This window comes from Netta rufina, assembly GCF_964035555.1.
Source record: "Netta rufina genome assembly, chromosome: 8".
Classification (NCBI taxonomy): Eukaryota; Metazoa; Chordata; class Aves; order Anseriformes; family Anatidae; genus Netta; species Netta rufina.
The window spans coordinates 4,549,123-4,568,955 of record NC_140131.1 but is presented as its reverse complement, the minus strand read 5'-3'; the positions used below and the strand labels follow the sequence as shown (position 1 = coordinate 4,568,955).

The 19,833-nt window shown below is 41.3% G+C and overlaps 1 protein-coding gene across 1 annotated transcript in view; it reads right to left on the bottom strand.

The window, feature by feature from the left end:
- Positions 1–19,833, bottom strand: part of DAB1 (DAB adaptor protein 1) — a gene marked incomplete at both ends in the record, with an annotated part of 101,606 nt that overhangs the window by 54,776 nt on the left and 26,997 nt on the right. The gene's annotated exons all lie outside the window — the stretch shown is intronic.

Below are 19,833 nucleotides of genomic sequence, written 5' to 3'. Positions count from 1 at the left end.
CCTCCAGACAACAAACATTTTCCTGCTGGAATTGAGCCTTCAAGCCCACAAATCTCAGCAGCAAGTACCACACATCTTTAAAATGTGGCAATGGGTAGGCAGTACCTGCAGGATTTGATGCTCTTTTAACCTTTGCTGAACTGCTGATCTTCAAATCAATCTTACAGCTGCTGAATTTCCCTCCCCAGAATTACAAGTGTCTGTTGTTTGTTGTTATACTTTTATTTTACTTTATTTTACTTTATTTTAACGCTTCTTCTGCTCAGTGGGCACAGGTCCTGGTGATGCCGTGGCCATGTCACAGGGGACAGAATGTTGGCGGTGGCTGTGTCACAGGGGGAGCAGCTATAAAAGGGCCGCAGCAGGCCAGTCCTTCCAGTCCGGCTGAGGAGTAGCCAGATGAGTGTGGGCTGAGGAGGGAGAGGAGAGGCCCTCCATGGCAATGAAGGGCGGCCGCTCCCCTCCAGCTGTTTTTTTTTTTTTTATTATTTATTATTACAGATAGAATCCTGGAAAAGGACAGAGCAAGACCATGGCTTCAGCCTTCTTCCAGCACTCCGATGGAGACGTGTCAACATTCTACAGGAGAGATCCTTGGACTCCACGGCCACTTGCTGAGGAAGGTCAACACCCAGCCCCTTCCCATATTGTGCCGCTGGCACCAGCCCCACTGATGTCACGGCCACATCACAGTGGGGCTGGTGACACAGTGGGCCCAGGAGACGCCTGGTAGTAGACATGGCGGCTCTCTTGTTGCCCGTACTTGCTTCTCTGCTAGCCTCACCGCTGGACACAAGCCCCTGACACGTCAGCATTCTACAGGACAGATCCATGGACTCCATGGCCACATGCTGAGGAAGGTCAACACCCAGTTCCTTCCCATATTGTGCCGCTGGCACCAGCCCCACTGATGTCATGGCCACATCACAGTGGGGCTGGTGATAGGGTGGGTCCAGGAGAGGCCTGGTATTAGACATGGCGGTTCTCTTGTTGCCCGTACTTGCTTCTCTGCTAGCCTCACCGCTGGACACAGACACGAGCCCATGACACATCAAAATTCTACAGGACAGATCCCTGGACTCCATGGCCACATGCTGAGGAAGGTCAACCCCCAGTTCCTTCCCACATTGTGCCGCTGGCACCAGCCCCACTGATGTCACGGCCACATCACAGTGGGCCCAGGAGAGGCCTGGTGTTAGACATGGCGGCTCTCTTGTTGCCTGTACTTGCTTCTCTGCTAGCCTCACCGCTGGACATGGACACACGCCCCTGACACGTCAACATTCACAGGACAGATCCCTGGACTCCATGGCCACATGCTGAGGAAGGTCAACTCCCAATCTTCCCACATTGTGCCGCTGGCACAGGCCCTGGTGATGTCAGGCCACATCACAGTGGGGCTGGTGACAGGGTGGGCCCAGGAGAGGCCTGGTATTAGACATGGCGGTTCTCTTGTTGCCCGTACTTGCTTCTCTGCTAGCCTCACCGCTGGACACGGACACGAGCCCATGACACATCAAAATTCTACACGACAGATCCCTGGACTCCATGGCCACATGCTGAGGAAGGTCAACACCCAGTTCCTTCCCACATTGTGCCACTGGCACCAGCCCCACTGATGTCACGGCCACATCACAGTGGGGCTGGTGACAGGGTGGGCCCAGGAGGGGGGTGGCACAACACACAGGGGTTCGCTTGTTAGTGCTTTTGCTTCTCTGCTAGCCTCAGCGCTGGACATGGACATGAGCCCATGATACCACGCTCCTGGCCGCCTCTCCCTGACACACCGCTGGAGACGCATCAACATCCTACGGGACGGTCCTACAGAGGAGCAGATGGTGCCATCAGCTGTGGACAAGAATTCTGCAACACCCCACACTTGCTATATGAACTTGTCTATGTGTAACCTTATCTTAATAAAAGAACTTTTCTTAATAAAAAGTAATTTTGTGAACCACTATGAATTGTGATGAAGTATCATTTAGCTGTTTCCTGCTGATTTCCTGTATGCCGTTCTCCCACAAAGTCCAATGGAAACATAATAATACCCATTGTTCAGCCATGAGGCCATATTTACACTTCAATCCCTTGTATGCATAAAATATTAAACTGCTCCTACACATGTCTAGAATTAATTTCTTTGGGAAGAACTCAAAAAGCTAAAACATTCTATCTTGAAAATAAAATGAAACTGGAAAGCTAACCCACAAAAGGTATTGTTATCCCTTCACACTTTCACAGAATCACAGAATTTCTAGGTTGGAAGAGACCTCAAGATCTTAGTGATCTTAGAAATCATTAAGATTTCCTTCTTGAAGGAATATATTGCTGCTCTAAAGCCTGTACAATAAATACTGTCCCCTTGTCCTATTCTTTCTGTTCACAGAGATATACAGAACCAACATCACTACCAGTGTTGGCTTGCACAGGCTCCTCCTGCAAAGCTAAATAACGGCACAAGATGTTTCTTAATAAAAAAGCAATCACAGGTTAAGCTAGCACATCACTGTTAGGGTCAATGTACATATATTATACAGCACAGACTAAACCAAGCCACATAACGATGATACCACAGCAGTCCATGAAAGCCACAGTAAGAAGACATAGAATAGAGAAATAGTATAGAGAAATCATCACCTCTTGCGTTTTTGACGCTTCCCCAAGTATCTGCAGAGGAGTGATTTTGTATTTTAGCTGGAAAAAAATGTTAGGTAATCAGTCTTCCTAAAATTGATTACATTCTTGCTAGGATCTCAAAATACCAGCAATGAACTGTGAGTATCTGTAAGCAAACAAGTAGCCAAACAAATGCCAAAAGCACAAATGAGCCAAGTGTAAGATCCTATAGAATTTGAAGTTTCTGGGCTCCAACACATTCCACCAAAACACTTGCCCAACCATGGACCAAAGTTGCTGAAATTTATACTAGTAACTCCTTGGAGCTCTAGTCACAGATTTTGTCCCCCAAAATGAACCAAACTTAAGTCTAGTTTTATACACCTGTATTTGAGAATTTTGGCCCGAATTGTCTTCAGCTTCTTCCTGTTTGGAAAGTCAGATGTAAGCACAGAAAAATAGCTTTAAAAAGAACAACAACAAGAAAAATAATAGAATCTGATTTTGAGTGGATAGTTTATGGCAAGCAGGAAAGAAAGTTTGGAGGAAAAAGCTATTTTCTTTTGCATTTCTATTAAAAAAAAAAAAAAGAAAAAACCAACTTTGCCAGCTGTCGACACTTGGGTCAACTTTGCTAGTGTTACACACACACCAAGTGGATAAAAAAACTTGTCTCAAAACTATGGAACTGAAATTTCTAAAATATCATTATGGAAAAAACTAAAGAGTGTGTAGGAGCAAGAAAGAGTTCTTCCAAATGAAGAAACTCCTTTGGCTCTCCTTCATCCAGAGGACAGCACAGTCCATGCCATGAACTAGTGATGGACTAAATGTGTGTTAAAAAGTAGAGTTATTTTAAGCACAGTGAGGTCTTTGGGTGTGTTTGAGCATGCAAACATCATTTCTTTCAATGACAAGTATCAGCTCAGAGCAATGTCTTAATGGTTTATTTAGAGCTCCTTAAAAATAAGGCGGCTGATGAGTGTTGCTATCATAGTTCAGCGGTCACCCAGCCATTTCCCTTGATTTGTTTCCAGTCCTGCTCCCTCAAAAGGAATTAAACAGAGGTTGAAATTTCATACATGGCATTTCATAAAAAATATTAGTAAGAGAAAACAAACAAAAACCTACAAATGAGACAAAAATGATAAATCTGAAACCTGAAGTAATGCTGACAGCATGCCTCAGGGAAATGCCGAGGCAGATGTTGGCACTGCCAGCTGAAAACGATGAAAAAACCTTTTCCACTTTCCGCCCCCAGTGTGGGGCAGGAGGGAGAACATCTGGAGACACGACAAACTGCAAGGATAACAGTGGACTTTTCCGTATGTTTTCCATACTCGTGAAGATATCCTGTTGATTTGCAGTAAATAAAATTCAATTCCAACAGCTTTCTCGCCAACAATTTTCAACCTTACATCTTCATTAGAGCAGAAGGCAGCTGTTAGCTGATACTAATAGCACTGTGACTCTGAGCACGTGTTCAAGAGTGCTTCCTGGGTCTGAGTCACGGTAACCAGCTTGCATTCATCCAGTTGTTTGAACATTTATACTTATTCCAACCTCTGATCTATTTTTCAGAATGAAAGTAAATCCATGACATTAATAGCCCATTCAAATACAACTTATGGCTATGTTTGCTTATGCACAAGTCCCATGTCAATTATGACCCAGATTAAGTAGGATAAAGTGCTTTCGGGATAAATGACTGGGAAAAATCATCAACCTGAAAATGATGTCAATATTTTAAACTGTGGTGGAAACTGCAAATTACTAGAGACTACAAATTCAGCCATAAAAGCCCTAGAGCAGTATGTCCCATGAAAAAGCAACGCACATGCACACTGCCCTATATTACGAGCCAGCCATCTGCGACGCTTGCTGCTCCTCAGTGAAAGTCCCGATCTCCCCCGATCTATGTTCATACTGGATTTCCAAATCCTGATGCTGCAACTTGCACTGAAAAACTTCCCCCCGGTTAGTAAATCACCGCGTGACAAACACCATCAGTGCAGCTGATTTTATTGCCCTCACAGGATATGAGATTTACATGGGGCAATGCTTCATTTGCACACTGGACACTGATAAGGAAGATTGTCCAGGCTCTCATCAACGTCTCATCATAAAAAACAATTTATTTTTTTTAAATGACAGTTTGTGAACAAGATCCTTTCTGTGTTTGAAACTGCATAAATAAGAGATGCCTGAATTACGAGGCTGTAATTCTTCTTAAGCTGTAGAGGAGGGTGGGTGCTAACATTAAACCACCAGACCGTGGTTTGTGTATGTGCCAAAACCCATCTGGGAAAGTGCTGCCCCTTTTTGTTGGTGTAACAAGTGGGGTCCATCTTCTCCTGGCTGCAGACCCCGTGTTGGTGTGACCTGCTGGCATGCTAGCCTTTCCCTGCTAGTGCTGTACTGTGTGCTGGAGCTTAGCTGTGCTCAACACCGAGAAGCTGCACCTCAAAACCTTGGGGTTTTGCTCTCAGCTTGCCTTCCTCAAACCAGAAATAACTTCTCAAGGACAGGGAGGTAGGAATTCACACACCAATTACGCCGATTTTAAGGAAAACTGAAGCTTGAGGTCTCACATCATTACTAGACAACACTTTAGAGCAAATTAGAACACGTATTTAATGACAAGTACTTCTTTCCACAACATGTATTTCCTTAGATCCCACTTTAGAATTTCTTGACTACAGAGACCACCACAGCTGCTGAAACCACAAGGGTGAGGAGCTGATGCCCATCTCAGTTGCCCACCGTGCCCTGTGCAGAATGGGTCTGCCTAGCAATCCTCATCAGGCTACCAGCACCACTAAACCATTCTGAAATGAGTGGAAATTATTTTTTTCTATTAAACTTTTTAAACTTCAAAAACAATAGCAATTTTGCACTCATTTGTTCTAATCATTTGCCTTCATAAATTGCTTTTCACAAAGCAAATATCCCAACCCCTTGTTTGCAACTGAACACAAGCATCTTACTATCCAAAATGAAATCAGACTTAATTCTCATGCCCCACACTGCGAAAAAATATAAAGGCAAAAAGACCACCAATGCCCCACAAGTTCTATTTAGAAAGGTGATCGCTTCTAATTAGAAACCATGCCACTGTTGACACAAGCAAAGAAATGTTTAGTTTGCCGCATATAGATTTATAATCCTCAGAGGCCCTGTAAATGTAAATGTATGACTAATTACTTCATCTACTTCTGTATATGTCACCGTTCCCCTTCAAGCCATATGCATTCCAGCTGGAGCCACTGCTCCTGCCCACGTGAAAGAACATGACCTTTGGTGCAGCACCAAAACGTTGTGTTTGGACCTCCAGCAGCCCCAACGAGCACGAGAACTCCCCAGAGCTCTTCTGAGCTTCCATCTGAAGTAGCAAGAGCCTCATCATCACAATCCGGTTTAAGGTATTTTATCTATCTCAGTAAACCTACTGTGAAAGTAATAAATGAGGTTTTAAATGCATTCAATCATTTTCATTCAAGGCAATCTACCTTAAGATGCCTTCATCAAGCCAGAGTTAAACCCCGAACTCTGAGTACTCAACCCAAGTTCCTCAAGTGCCTTCAACCCCAAGATGTGACTGAACAACTTCTCAAACCCCTCTTATACAGCCCAAGAGGAAAATGAGCCACTGCAGTGAATCCAGCTCTGAGCTGCCTGTGCTGGGCTCTCCCCAGCAGCCGTGGGCCCACGGCTGCTGGTTCTGTGGTGTGAATCTGGAAAGCTGCATTTGTATGAGGTTATCTGACTCCATGTAATGTAAATGCAGACCAGAGCTCACTCCAGATTTCCTTCCAAGGCTGTGAATTTCGGTGGGGGCTTCAGGAAGACTCACTCTTGGTACAAGTCAAGGATGGCGCTTCCTTTCAGCTCCTGGCCCAACAGAGCACTGAGCGAGCAGTGCATTAATATGCTAAGACATCGAGCAAACTCTGCGCATTCTCCCAGGGGGGTTGTAAGTGCGGGTATTTCATAAACACAAAAAAGAAAATAAACCAAAGCATCACAGCAGTAAGCACACTGTTGCTTTTTCTGTATGTTCTCATAGCACACTCCGCATTCCTCACAGCATCCGGCAATCTAAACCAATAGCCCTGGAAATGGCTATATCCTTTATTTAAATGTGCAAAGCCCTCAAGGCATAATCTGAATTTCTTGATTTTATGACCGTAAAATATATAATGATATTATCACCAAAGTCAATAACATGCTCCTGGCAATCAATTCACTGAAGAACGACACAGCACCGTCTTTTTTTCTCCCCCCTTTTCTAACTAATAAACTGTCAAAGTTGCATTCATCACACATTCAAATGATAAACCTGAAATAACACCGCCTTACATCTCGCCGGGCTGCAAAACAATCATATACGCACTTACAAACAGCCTGCATCTTCATGGGGACAATTAGCATTTTTATAGCAGCGCCGTGCAGGAGAACACCGAACAGAGCACTGCAGTGCAGCGTGACCTCCAAGGCACGGGCACACACTGAGGACTGGTGGATTAACTGCTAAAAAAGAGAGATTTCCTCTTAGCTGTGCTTATACATGCCCCTATACCCACATATATGTTTATCCACACTTTTGTGTATTTGCACAGATGCGTGCACACGCTGTGCACGGCTTCGTTTGGGAACAATTATCTGAAGAAAATTCGCCGTAATTTTAATCAACTACATATTTCCCCAGGAAAGAAAAAAAAAAAAAAGTACAGCAGCAGGTGTTAAAGAGAAAATATACATAATTATAGGTACCTTTCAGTACAACAAGCAGGTCCTGAAGGAATCAAGAACAGCTCAGCCAGGTTATTCTCCTTGCTGGCACCATTTTCTCGATGGCTGCCCAGAACCACAGGTCTGATGCCCAAGGCCCAAAAACACCACGGAATGGATTTTGTTATCAAGACCACAGCACCTTGGGAGCACAACTACTCTTTCACAGGCATAACATATTTCAGAGCAGTATATCTACACCGGATCTTAAAACTAAAACTAATAATAATAATAAATCCAAATTTTCCTGTTAATCTCATTTTTGAACTTCTCTGTCACAGGTAGAAAACTCCAAGCTGTCAGACTGTGCATTTGTTGCTGAAGACTTTGGGAGCACAACTGCCCAAAAACGCTGTGCTGCACCTCTGATACCAAAATAAAACCTTTTCACTTTTTTAAGGTAACAGATTTTAGAAGAGAGAACACCTAATATCTAGCAGTGTGTGTGCACACAGTTTAATTTCTGGTGTCACCACCTGTGTTCTCTTCCTCTAACAATGTTCCTTGAGTAAATTTCTTTTACAATTAGTCATTTTCAAGGAAATAAGTACGTCTTTTTTTTATAGGATCCTACTGAAAACTCTTGGTTACAGTGTACGAGTGCAACCGGCATGTGATGGATGCAAACTTTTCCCTTCACCACCTCACAGGCACGCTGAAATGTCTGCAGTCCTGGAGTACTTTCAGCTTACCTTACCTACCTCCGTGCTATAGGGTCAACAAGAGAACTCTGTTGGAGTTTATTACATTAACAAAGTGCTGTCTCCACAGTACAACATAAAACTTCAGCAAACTATCCTTTAAACCTCCTTTTACCAAGAATCCTGCCTCCTCCTAGGAGCTGCCTGTGCCCAGCAGTGCCAGTGAGAGCACACAAGCCCCTAACACGAGGCAGCTGAGGGAAGTCTCCCTCCTGCTCCAGTGGTGCTGCCGACCTGGTGGTGCCTCTGCTCAGAAAAAGGTAAAATGCCCACTTTTGACAGCAACACAAACGTTTTAAGACAGAGTATTTCTTTTTGATAATGATAAACCGTTTAAAGAGGTGAAACAAAATCTGCTCTGAAGGCTCAAGGAACATCCATTACAGTTAAAGCTAAAAACATTACCTACTATTTTAAACACCAATAAGGGCTCTCCAGGAAAACTCAATCATCATTCAGCCTATCATCTCAGCAGTATTTCCCAATTGTTAGCACTGCTATTCACTGTAACCTCCAACTGAGAGATTTTATGGCTCCTGGCATTATTAGCCTGTGAATTACAGTACTTGAAGACACCTACACAGTCTCACTCTCAGAACTGAGTTTACTGTATAAATAAGATGTTTCCATACTATTTGCTGCCTTTGATCAGAGCTTTATGAGTAGAGATGTCATTCACAAGGTGACAGCAACTGTAGCTGTCAAGTTTTTATCCTAACATTTTGTGCTCTACACGAGCTAGGACAAAACAACACATACGTTTTACCATCTCCAAAGCAAAGCACGGAATAGATTAAATTATTTCTTTATAGTGCAAAGAATTATGTGGGAGTATGGCAAAAGAAGAATTCAATTATTTACAGAGAAGGCCTCAGTATAAAATAATGTTTGATTAAACTTCTGGACAAATCTCAGTGCTAGAGAGTTCAGGGCGAGCACGCCGGAGCTGACAGTGACTGAGCACCCACGCTCCGTGGGCAGATGACAAAGCACTCATTTTAGCTTTAGCCAGAAGGCTCACTGATCAATTTTATTTTCTTAGATAGTCTTTGAGATGACAGTACATGGGCACATCGTCAGACGCAGAAATGACCAAAAGCTGAATGTAATTAAACTTCCTTTCAGCCCCTGCACCATGCAAGTCTTCATAAATCTTGGAGAGCCATTTTGTAAGGCGCCTTTCCACAGGCCAGAAGCAGAATCTGCCAAAATCCCATGCTCTACTCTGGTAGAAACTGAAAAAAGACACTGCAATAAAACTGCGTTTTGGGTACCGGCCTTGTTCAGCAAGCTTTAGGGAAGAAACAAAAATGAAGCAAGGGAAAGTTGGTGGGCCCTTTTCTGCTTAGGAGATTAAAAATGAAAATTATGTTTTCTGTGCAACTAAAGGCAGAGGGACAAAACATTTTTGTGTGTGAAATTTCCTCTTTAAAAGACAAGACAGTTCAGCAAACTTTGCCCAGCTAGCGTTTCAAAGCTTAGGTAAATGTTTAAATCAAGTAGACATCAAAATGTCAAGTAAGTGTAGCCCTTGGGAAAACAGGGTCATCGACCAGTTTGCTCCTTACCCACTTGCCTGGATCTCAGTATGAAAACGCGTGTTTCTGAGAGAGATGATTTTGATAAAAGGTGATTGAAAATGTTTGCTCCATCTCTGTATTTCTGTGATTTTGATTTCATAGTGATCCTTAACTAGTACTAATAAGCAAACAGAATTTTTCAGGTGCACAGTAAAAGCCCAGACTCACTGAAAACGAAGGGATGCATTACGGCTGCATTAATATGCCTAAGCAAAACAACCAGCAGATATCATCTGCTGCCAAAAATCTCTAGAGAAGACTCCAGAGCAGCAAGGAGAGGTTAGTCTAAATGGAACTGTTCAATTATGCCAGAATGTGTCGTTTCCCAACCAAATCAGAACCGGCTAGGGAAGAAGAAACCGAACTCCAAACTCCACTGCAGCAGCTGAAAAGGTAGCCAAAACTTGAAAAGCTGAGCATTTAAAGATGGCACTCTAAATAAATATTTTGGTACGTGACCAAATATCAGTTTGTGATCTTGTTTTTGAATCCCCAACTCTTTAATTCTTCAAGCACCAGAAGTGCTCAGACCTTATGAAAACAATCAAGCCACTTTTATATATCTACCTGTATCTGGCTTTAAAAATGCAATTTTCAGGAACAATTTTAATTAGACTTTAACTAATCTCGGACTCAAGACATTTCACGCACTTACACGCAGTGCCCCAAAATCACATCGAGAAACGTAAATTCACAATTAGTACTTCAAAGCATACAAATATATTCTGTTGATGAGTTTATCAAAAATTTAGTTTTTGTTGTGTATAAAGACAGAAAAAGGGTGAAGAATCAGTTCACTTCATACAAAGGCCAAATTCTTGTGCTGCTGTATGATAAATGTTAATTCTCTGAGTGTAAAAAGAGCAAGTTAAGAAAAGGTTATGCTCCGATTAGCATCCCCAAATTTCTCACACGTTCAATAAGGGAAAAATCTTTTTATTCAAGATAACTAATTACATACATGAAAGTCACCCAAGAAAAGAGCAATAGCCCCAAACAACTAAAGCTGGAGGACAAAGACATTATTCAAGGATTTAAACTTTACTCTTTTGCCAACACTGTGAATTCCCAATGCAATGGTGCTCTGTGCACCCACAGAAATGGCACTTGGGGCAAAGTGGATGAAATCAGGGCTGTGTGCTAGGGCTACCTCGGGATGCAACCCTTCTCCTTGACCCATCCTCTTTGTCCATGGAGAGGGCAGAGCCCATGCTTCTGCTCCCTGACTGGCTCCCTCAGAAGGGAATTAGGTATCCACATTACAAAGCCTCTTCTGGCGCAGGAAAAAGGGGAAGAATGAAAATGACATGTTAAAAACACACAGTAAGTAGATTTATCGGAATTACCCTATGATGATGTTAATTCAATAAGAGAAGCAGCTGCTATTTGTTTTCTACAGGCAAACAGAAATACCAGTATTCGCCACATGGCAGTCAACAAGAAAACAAAGCGCTAGATCCCTGTTGAAATTGTTCACTTTTTGCAATCCAATGTTTCAGGAAGAAAATTATTTTCATTTTGGCCTCCCACTGCCTCTGCAACATCAGAGAATGTCTCTCCCTGTTGGAAAAACAATAGGAGGCAAAGAGAAAAGCAGCTTTTTTCCTGAGACTTTGGGCTAAAAAACGCCATCAATTTCAAAATTACAACAGTGGCAAAGTGCTTCTTTCAATCTGGTCCTTTCATTTTTGCCTCCTGCTGCCGTTCCTATTGTCAAAGCAGCAGCAGGAGGCAGAAATGAAAAGACTACTGCCGGCAATCACCCTTGGGCAAAACGTTAATAAGAAGTGAAACACTCCTGCACCAAAGCGAATTCCAGAGGTAAGAGACTGGGGTTTGAGCTCCTCGTGTGCCACGGAGGACCAGCACATCAGGATAACTCCTGTTTCTGGAACCAGCTGCTCAGGAGCCAGTGTTTGGGGTGCAACTCGGGAAACTGAGAATGAAACAGCATTGCCAGAAAAGTAATAAAATGCAACAAAGCCAAACCACCACCATCAAAACCCACCAGATCACTGCAAGGAACAGGAAAGGAAAGTACTCGACTGGGAAAAGTTGGAGTCATTTTTCAAGACCTTGGGTAAAGAGGTTGGGCTGTAAGGGTCTGAGGAGCGAGCTGCCTGCCGAGCTCACCTGTGGTGGTTGAGTCCAAGCTGCCTGTTGGTTTGCCAGCGGAAACAGCATAAAAGGTCAAAGCCAAGTGCTATGTGCTCCCAGAATTTGTATGAAGTTCAACATTTTAACAAATTTGCTAGCCATGAAGACCAGTCCAGTATCTATAGAATGGGGTGACCAGAATGAAATCGCTAACCTTCCCTCAAAGCACCCTGCACAGGAGCGAGAAGCTCTTGAAAAGGGTGACGAGAACAAACCAGCCAAATAGCCACCTCTGTCCCTTGCCCTTTGGTGGAGTTTCCCAAGACCCCAGGCTGCAAATCCATGTCCTCCAAACCTCACCGATTTAAAACTGATTCCCTCGCTGCCTGAAAAACTCTACCAATAAAGTTCAGCATCAAAGAGGAGGAGGAGGAAGAGGAGGCTTGAAAGAGAAGACATTTGCCAAGGTTATACATGCATTTCTACTACCTTTGTGGTAAAAAGGGTTCATTACAGGGGAGTAAAATCATTTTTCTCTGAAGGCTGGGGGAGAAAAAGTGTGCACAAAGTTGATCTATAGAAGTTCTTCAAAAATGGAGAAAACAGCTGCTGAAAAGAGGAGCTAATGAAGCAGAATATGATGTTACTCTTCACTGCATGAATGATACAAAAGAGGAGAGGGTTTTGTTCCCGGAAACAGGGACAAGACAAAGTTACCTTTCTCCCATTAAGAAGAAAAAGCAATGTTATTTCAAAATAGAAAGCAGTACTGTGTCTTGTGCTAGAATTGAACAACAAAAATTTATGAAGCCTGAAAACTACATTCTGTGCAAAGTGCACCTAAACTGCTTAATCACTTGTGTTGTTATTTTAAAATAAAGGAAGATAACTTCAAAAAATACATATAAATTAAAAAGGAGGTAAAGACTGTTTTATTCTTTGGTCTGAGTTTTGTATTGACTTAACCTGTACAAAACCCTTATCATATTAACTTTAAGGACATGCAGATAAAATCAGTCTGCTGAAATCAACACAGGCATTAAGAAGAGCCTTGGGGAGAATCTATCATTAAAATATTGCCAGACTTCTAAAACATTATTATTCCTTGTGCGTTCATTTATTTATTTTATTATTAATTTTTTGATCATCTTCTAAAGAGCTTAAGATCTGTCTACGTAGTGAGATCCTCCAGTTATTTGATCCCTGGTACCATGAAGCTTTTCTGGCCATTTCTAACACTAACAGTATTTTGCAAGACTGTGCTGAAAGCATTGATCAAATGCTGCACAAGTCCTCTTTGGGCTGCAACCCAACGCCTTCTCAGTAACTTGCCTACAACTTACCCATTTACAAACAAAATCGACCATGTCTAACCTCCATGAAAAAAAAAAATACACAAACCAAACCAACCAACAGACAAGTAATTTAATGTCTGTAAGCATCTTAGTGTATTCTAAGATAGGGCATGGCTCTGCCAGGTTGGTGTGCTATTAGCTAGGGGACTCTCAAGCATCTGTCATGCAAAGTAGGTCAATTTCTAGCCATATAATTCTGATTATGTCAAAATATTTATTCATGAGCTTCCTAATTCAACATACTTTGAGTAAGTCATATTTATGTAATAAAATAAAATAAAATACATCTAAATTATGGTTGCAGCTTCAAACACTCTGGTAATCCAGAGACATGGATAATGTTTTTCCCTTGTAACATACTGGGTATTAACAGAATTGGATTTATTTCCTCTTTGCTACTATTTTTAATCAGTTTCCCAAGGAAACTGTTGTTCTGGTGAGAGATTCGGACTGACACCAAGCTGGGAGAAAAGCTGCAGGTAACGCTTCTGCAGTGACGGGGAGATGGAAGAGTTCGGTACCCACCAAGGCCATCTGTTATGAGGTGATCATATCAAGACAGGAGCAAACAGCACCTCAGAGGCTTTCAGTGCTATTGCAGGAAAAGAAAAGGTCTCCACGGTCACATTTTTCCTCATTCCACCGCACACTCCCACAGCATCCAGACTGTCTGGGGGCTTTTCTTTTCTTCTACCCATACTTGCTTTTATCAGAAGCCCCACATTGGATTCCACTTTTTGCCAACCATATCCACATAAAATACCCTCTAAACCTTAGGCCTGGTAGAAGTAAAATATTTAACTTTCCTCCCCAGTTACACATTGCCCAAGCCTACATTTCATCTCCCGGTACTGTGCCAGGAAATGCAACAGAAAAATGTATTTTGCTATCATTTCTAAGCTAGATGTGATGAACTTCACTTGATTACGTTTTCTTTTATGCCATTCTAGCAATGTCTGAGTAAGCCAAAATGAAGAGAGAGTCCTTCGAGCAATGACCACAACATGAGGCAAAAGGCATAAGGGCTACATGCAGGTTCTCCTCCTAGGTCACATGAAGTGGCACATATACTTCTGTAACATACAGGAATTTGGCTTCCAGAATAGAGAGGAAGGAAAGGCTTTAACTTTCTGCAGTCAAGAAGTTGCCCCTGGCCAATAAAGATACACAAGACCTTCTGATACTCTTTCACCTTCATATTTCAACAAATCGTCAGGTTGCCTTTAAACAACCAAGATAGAAAGGCTGCATCCAAAAAAAATCATTAAAGGAGGAAACTCTGTATTGCGTCAGCCATGCAGCTACTTTTACAAGCTTTGAAAATATATATACATATATTAAAAAACAACCACATTTCTGGCCACCCTGAAATACCAAGAAGCTGTATATTACCCTTGACAGTTTACTTCTCTGGCACCTCCAGGATCCATACAAAGACCTGTGCACGTTACAGCCATTATTCTCACATTTCCTTGAGGTACCACATATGCACACAGCTATGGTTTGTCAAACACCTTTTTAGTCAAAGAAAAAAAAAAAGAAAAGAGGGTATTCATACTTTTAAATGCTTTCAATTACCAATACCAAATATTATTTTTCTGCGGGGGTAATCAAACCGCGATCTGTGTTCCCTTTGTCTGGCTGCTTCTCGTGCTAGGATTTAAATGCTATGTTTTGTTTCATCTTTAATAGTTTTCCCTTAGACCTTTCTGGTGGAGTCTGCAGGCATTCAATATAATCTGATTGTTGATTATGTCCGTAGCAATTATTTAACTGCCTATTGGACTGGCTTGAAAGAATCACACCAGTCGCTAATAAGACTAATCTCAGACCAACCATTTCAGAAAAAATATTTTAAAATTTAAATGCCAATTCTGTCTTAACCACCCTCCTACGTGATACCACAAAAATAAAATCTATTTGACATTAAAAACATCAACACTGAGCCTGAAACAGCAGATTAAAATATGAATTCATATGTCAAAAATATTTATATTGTACAGATTTTATGGTTAAAAGATTACTGATATATAAAAACTTTATATTTTAGGAAACCCAACATTAGCATTGCACAAGGAAAGTTACAGCAGATGGTATGAGAAAAACTTGATTCTTGGGATCACATTTTTTGAGTTTGACTTTGTTTCAAGCTATCTGATCTCACCTTTTCACAAATCTCAGGGAAAAAAAAGGCAATGGCCACCTGAATGGAATGTCCCAGGGAAATCCTGTACCCTTTGACCACGCTACAACCGTGCTGACACAAGAAAATTGATGACACTTGGAATTAATTCAAAGACAAACTCTAGAGTACAAGAAGATCAAAGTCTTAGCGTGTTCCAAGGATTCCACGCGTAAGCCAGTAAAACATGTTTCTTTCTGTATAATCCAAGAATCAATGATACAGACATTTTTCCAAGCTTGCAAGAAGGCTTGAGAGCTCTTGCTCGCTTCATTTTTAAAGCAAGTGTGTGAATGTACAAATGTATGAAAGTGAGACTTCTCAGGCTTATTTAGCTTATAACTACCTTGTCCAGTAACATTTGCTTATCAGCTGGTGAGGAGGTGCCTTGGTCAGGGCTGAGCAGACTGAACATCCTTCGGAATAATGTCGCTGTAAAGCTCATCAAAGGAGTTAATAATAGTAGACAAAACAAGATTCATTTAATCAGCTCTGTATTTCTCTGATTATAACAAACAAAGAAGCAGGATTATATGACAATTTCCAGAGCTTGGTAAACTTCAGCAGTGCCTTACAATGAAGTCTTGGCAAGAAACAAGTGAAACACAAAGATTTATCATGTTGAGGCTGTGTAAACAGTTTCCATTTATAGAAATGTATCCTAGCAACTCATGGAAATGGTTTTAAAAGACAGTTGGACAAATAATTTGGATGAAAAACCAAGATGTAATTGCTAAACCGGAGAGCCCGGTGGTCCTGAACTGGTCATGTAGCCACTTCTCAGCTGTGATTCAAGATGCTGAGAATAAAAGCACCAGGACAAACATATGCTTTAAAACTAACACCTGCAGGAGCGACCACAAAACAGTGCATCAGAGTCAGCAAAAATAAGCCTGTGTTTTGTATTCCTTCCTTACTGATGTCGAAAAATATCGTTGGCTTTCAGTAGAATTGCCTGCTGGACGTACACCTCTTGTTTTCTATCTGCTTGTTGTTAGAGATATGAGATGCAAAGTTGAATTTTATTTATCAGGTGTTCACTTGATTCCATTGTGAATCTCATTTTTTATCTCATTTTTCAGGAGAAAACAGAGAAGAGACTTGTGTAATAATGCACAGACCTTGATTAAATGTCTAATCCATAATTCAATAGAAAGATTCTGCTGACATCACCAGCAATGAAAAAGGTTCATAAAATCTATCATGAATACAAAAGGAGCCTAAACTATATTTCAGGATTAGTATTCAGACTACAATTGCATATGCATTATTACCAATGGGGATAAACTATGCTTCTGTGTAACAGGTCACCTTATAAAATACCCCATAAAATACCCCAAGAAGCTGAAACATGACAAAGAGCACCCTGTTCCCAAGATGCAAACAGAGAATTCTTCTCAGAACACTCTCCATTTTATTGTGGAGGATTATTTTGCTTACCAGCGACTGTTTACATGTAGACTACAGTACATAGCATACACAGAATAATTAACTATCAGGCTGTAAACTCAGATATTGTCGGGTAATTAGCTCAGTCACAAATCTTTGCAACTGCACTCAAAAGTGGTTGTAAATGGCAGCAGGTTCCAGCAGATGGGCAACAGACTGGTTCACAGTTTAGTGTTCACGGACTAAGCAAGGGATCCTTGGGAGAGAAAGAGCTGGGGCTGTTTTAGGAGTGAGGTTGTTTTCTAAGCCAACATTTACCATAAATTCCCCTGGGTAGTTTAGCTATCAAGAAGAAAGTTTATTATACTGAGCATCTAATGGAAAAGAAGATTCTTTTTTAACTAGCATGGAGACATAAAACTTCCTCAAAATTTACACTTAACAGTTTGCCAGAGGATATTTTTCCACAAGAAACATTAGTTAATTTTCAGTCTTGCATGGCATCTCGTATATACAAAGAGAGGCTCAAATAATTCTTTGATTTTTCATTTCTCCAAAAAGTCAAGTTTTAATAATTGTGTCCTGATGTATATCAGCAGATGCACTACCAAACCAGTAGTATATACTGCAACACGCAATCTTGTTTTGTTTGATAAAATTTGCATCTTTTATGACATATTCTCCAAGTTACATAAAAGGGGCCAGATCCAGAAATCTCTACTTGTGTCATACAGAAGGTGTCGTGGTCATTATTTTTGTAGGAATAAACTCACAGGTGTATTCCCAAAATGGTGATAGTGAAATGAGAGCCCACCTGTGTCTATATAAATTTAGTACTGTTTTTTCCTCCATGTCCATCACTTGATTTTATCAGCACAGGTGTTTTATTGCCCAGTAATTCAGTATCCTTGTATCTTTCAGTCCTTCACTTTTGTTTCTGCTGCTTTGGACAGTGCTGTACTGCTAACAAACCTCACTGCTTTTGTATTTCTCCCCTGCCTGGCTTCTGGTACTGGTTCAGAATGACTGACATCACTCCTGTGACAACGCAAATGAAGATCATGGTTTTATTACTACTTCCCCTTTTTCCCCAATTCATTTATTACTTCTGAACTTTAACACTTAGACTCATGCCACTTCTCAAGAAAAGGGCAAAAAATAACCCTATGAACACTAAACCAAAATCCAAGTGAGAAGTAGCACACCTAGCCCGACGTCTCATTTATTTTACAAAACCTTAAGATCTTTTGTTCTAAATAGAGTTACTGACCTAGAAACATACACTCATCTCTGGAAATAAATCAAGATTCCTCCTACATTAATCTAATTGCACCAGTGGAAGCTAAGTAGTCCCTTAAGTAATTTAAGTTTCCTTATTTGAAGGGGAAAAAAATCAGACCTTCCCTATCCCTAGGAGTGTGTTTTGTAGAACAAGCCAGTTATGATTAATTTCTCTGTTTTCAGTAGTAAAGACATGTTCCCTTAAAACAGGAATAGGTGTGGGCAGACAGTCTGGGTGTTAGTGGGCATTCTGCTAACAAGTAAATAATTTATTTTAAGATATATAAAGCAGTCTAGGTTATTTTTGTTTGTTTATTTTTACTGTCAGTGCCATAAAGCTCCCCACAAATACTGAAGAATTCTGAAATAATAGCCAAGAAATTCAGAATGTTTTCTTAGAGATAGCTCTAAAGAAAAAAAAAAAAAAAAAAAAGGAACTTTAAAGAACTAATGATCCTGTTGGTTTTCTCACCTCCTACTTCTGCAGTCACTAAGCTACTCTACAAAAGGGCAGCAGCACAATCAGAATCATCCCCCTTTTCTGGTGGTGACAGTATTTAAAAGGAAGGTGGAACCCTTGCTCTACACGCCAAGAAAAGGTGCAAATCCCTGGAGGATTCAGGTCTTTTAAGTAGAGGTAAATGTATCTGCACAACCTTGACCTAGGTAGCCAAGGAGTGGGGGCAAATATAAACTCTTACAAGAAGTCCGCTCTCCCTTTTGGGAGTTTGTTCTAAAAGTTCTTGTTCCTTTTTCAACACAGCTTAGGATTTAAATTTCAACCCCATCACCCAGGAAGGAGGTGTCTCTGTAGACAGAGGAACCTTTCCCTAGCAGCTTCACAGACCCAGTTGTGGTTTAAGATCAAGGACAACCAGAGAATCTTGAATCACAGAGTGCTGGAGAATTTATTAGGGACAGTGATTTCTTGTGATCCCTTTTCCGTAGACAAGATGTTCCCTACAAATAGCTCTTTGTCTAGCGTAATTATTTGGGGATTAGAAAGCCTTTCTTCTCTGGAAAGGCTGGAAGAATTTGAGATGAGAATAAGGTTGTGATGGGCCTAAGGGGGCAGGGACAACTTTTTGACTGTAATTTAATCGGCCTTGATTACAAGAAACATTTACCTGTACATTGCTCAAGAACGTTTGCTAGAAGTGTCCATTCCAACAGGCAGCCAACCCAGTCTGCCTAGCATGCTGACAGTAAACGGGATCAGCTCAGACTTCCTCTACTTCAGCTCTTCCCCAAGAACCAAAGGAAGACATGATGGTACAGTATATGTGCAGTATATATACCCAGTACATATGCTAAAAAACCCTGAAGAATACTCCTAAAAAGCAGCACAGAGACAAGAGCAGTGTTCTTGAAAGACACAGTCCTGATTTCTGCTTTCAATATACTCCAAATCAACACATCAGTGTTGGGAATAACTACTTGCTTAGACTATGGATATAGTCTAGCATAGCAAATATTGATGCATTTCCATTGGATTAAGCCCTAAGCAGCACTGTAAAATTAGACTTGTGCTGGTATGATTGATCTGGGTAACATATCGGCTCAGCTCAGAGGACTTTCCTTCTCTGGGCTGGCACAGGAAGGAGTGCTGCAGAGCTTCTGCCTTTCTGCTCGTTTCATTCGGTCACCGACAGCACTTGGATGGAAGCTTTTGCAGCAGTGCAGACTACTCTTGATGAAGTGTTCCCAGAGTAATCATCTCTAAAGGAAGAGTAATTTATATTAGCTACTTTTTCTCGATATGCTGCAGCTGAGGGGACAACAATAAATAGTAATTATCTGTACTATTCCCAAAATACCAAGTCTTGAAATTCCAATTATTT